The sequence below is a fragment of the Eurypyga helias genome, unplaced genomic scaffold, assembly GCF_000690775.1.
Source record: "Eurypyga helias isolate BGI_N326 unplaced genomic scaffold, ASM69077v1 scaffold40782, whole genome shotgun sequence".
NCBI classification, from domain to species: domain Eukaryota; kingdom Metazoa; phylum Chordata; class Aves; order Eurypygiformes; family Eurypygidae; genus Eurypyga; species Eurypyga helias.
The window spans coordinates 21,752-23,991 of NW_010236263.1; the positions used below are offsets into that span (position 1 = coordinate 21,752).

At 41.0% G+C, this 2,240-nt stretch overlaps 1 protein-coding gene across 1 annotated transcript in view; it reads left to right on the forward strand.

Annotated features, from left to right (window-relative positions):
• Positions 1-2,240, forward strand: part of SYK (spleen tyrosine kinase) — a 32,413-nt gene that overhangs the window by 6,607 nt on the left and 23,566 nt on the right. The gene's annotated exons all lie outside the window — the stretch shown is intronic.

A 2,240-nucleotide genomic window follows, 5' to 3' on the forward strand; every position in this document is an offset into this window, starting at 1 on the left:
TTATTTAAGTCTCAAGTGCCTATTAGCTTCATTAACATTACTTTGTATGCTCTGGAGGATGCTGGTTCTTACCAGGCACGTTTTTTTCATTAGACTTTGCCTGGAAGGGGGCATAATTGTAGAATATGATGATCAATATTGGCCAGATGATCATAGATAATATTATTAATATTGTTATTAATATTGTAGTAATGTTTATACTATAATTATATTGTTAATATTATCTACATCAGTGCATGCATGTGTGGACCTGTTGAAAAATAAATTTCACTAACCATGACAGACCAGCATTTTAGTCAGACCAAGAAATAGTCTGACTATTAGACTATTAAATAGTTCTTTAGACAGACCAAGGAATTTTAGTTTTCCCTGCAGTTTCACATAGGAAACAACTGTGGTGTGTGATGGTTCTTAGCATATTTTGTGTTTTTCATCAGTAGTGACCACTTCAGTTATATGAACATGTAATCTTGCATATGTGTTAACCAGAAATTCTGAAGCTGAAGGAAGATAAACTAATAACTACTGTTAAAAATAAAAATTTAACATTAAGGAAATTGTGAGTGAAGACATTGCAAAATTAGCAGTTTAATATCTATAAACCTTTTATATGGGTTCACAGCCATATGCAGTTTACATAAAATGAGAATGGTTGTGTAAAACGAAATTTTAAAAAAAAAATTTTGCTATCATAGGAATGTCTTCAATATGCAACGAGGTATACTAAAGAGGAAAAAGCTAGTTTAGATTATTAGAATGACTCACAGCCCTACTCATCATGGCATCTCATGACATCTGGAGAATAAACTGTCTTTTATATGCCACAGTAGTTAACACTAGTAGCACCATTTCAGAATAACAAGTTTTGAAGTGCAGTTGTCCATAAGAGTTTTCTTGTCTTTTGTCTGACCAAAAATTGTTGTTTGCAATATGTGTAGCAGTCTATATTTACATTAATCTTACTGTCTTTCTGTAGGAATTTATCACCACTGGAGTGCATACTGAGCTAGGTGATTTATCTGACCTTGTAGAGTATTCTTTAAATAAATCTATCAGTATTATGTTTGTATCCATAAATGGAACTGGACATTGTTGATATCAGACAAGGTGAAAACGATCCTACTAAACATGACCTTAATTCAGACATATTAATTAATGATGAAATTCCCCTTCAAAATGCCAAGCAGTTGCTGGGCTTAGACGGCCATAAAAAGTGCCCAAGATTAATTATAAGATGCAGACAGTGAGACATGTTTCTGGAGCTGCTCTGTTCCCTACAGCAGCCCGGGTGTTGCCCACAGCTCTTCGGGAGAGCTCTTTGCTGATCATCAGCTACGTGCACGGCCAGGTGCTACTCGCAGACCACTGCAGCAGGGCTGTGCTTCTCAAGGCTAGCTGTGTGCTGATAACGAATAGCCATCTTGTTAATAACATTACGAGAGAGATGGTTGTAAGGGCAGAGAAGGGAGGTGAGGTCGAGGGAGGCGATTCTGCCCCTGTACTCTGCTCTGGTGAGACCCCACCTGGAGTGCTGCGTCCAGCTGTGGAACCCTCAATATCAGAAGGATATTGACCACTTGGAGCGAGTCCAGAGGAGGCCACGAAGATGATCAGAGGGCTGGAGCACCTCTGCTATGGGGACAGGCTGAGAGAGTTGGGCTTGTTCAGCCTGGAGAAGAGGAGGCTCCGAGGAGACCTCATTGCAGCTTTCCAGTACCTGAAGGGGCCTACAAGGGTACTGGGAGAGGACTTTTTACAAGAGCCTGTAGCGATAGGACAAGGGGTAATGGGTATAAATTGAAATCAGGGAGGTTTAGATTAGACATCAGGAAGAAATTCTTCACAGAGAGGGTGGTGAAGCACTGGAACAGGTTGCCCAGAGAAGCTGTGGATGCCCCATCCCTGGAAGTGTTCAAGGCCAGGCTGGATGAGGCTCTGATCAACCTGGTCCCTGCCCATGGCAGGGGGGTTGGAACTAGGTGATCTTTAAGGTCCCTTTCAACCCAAACCCTTCTGTGATTCTATGAGAAGCAGGGAATGGCTGGAGCTTGATCATCAGTGGGGAACATCAGTATCTGTGGCATCAAGGAAGCTGCTATTGCTGAGAAGGCAAAGCAAGGCCAAGAGCAAACTTTAGCACACCCTTGGATTCGGGAGCGAGAATAATTTCACACCTTTCCAAAAGCAAGCATTTTACTAGTTTATTTCCTCAATTATTCTCCACTGTAGAATTCTGTGAC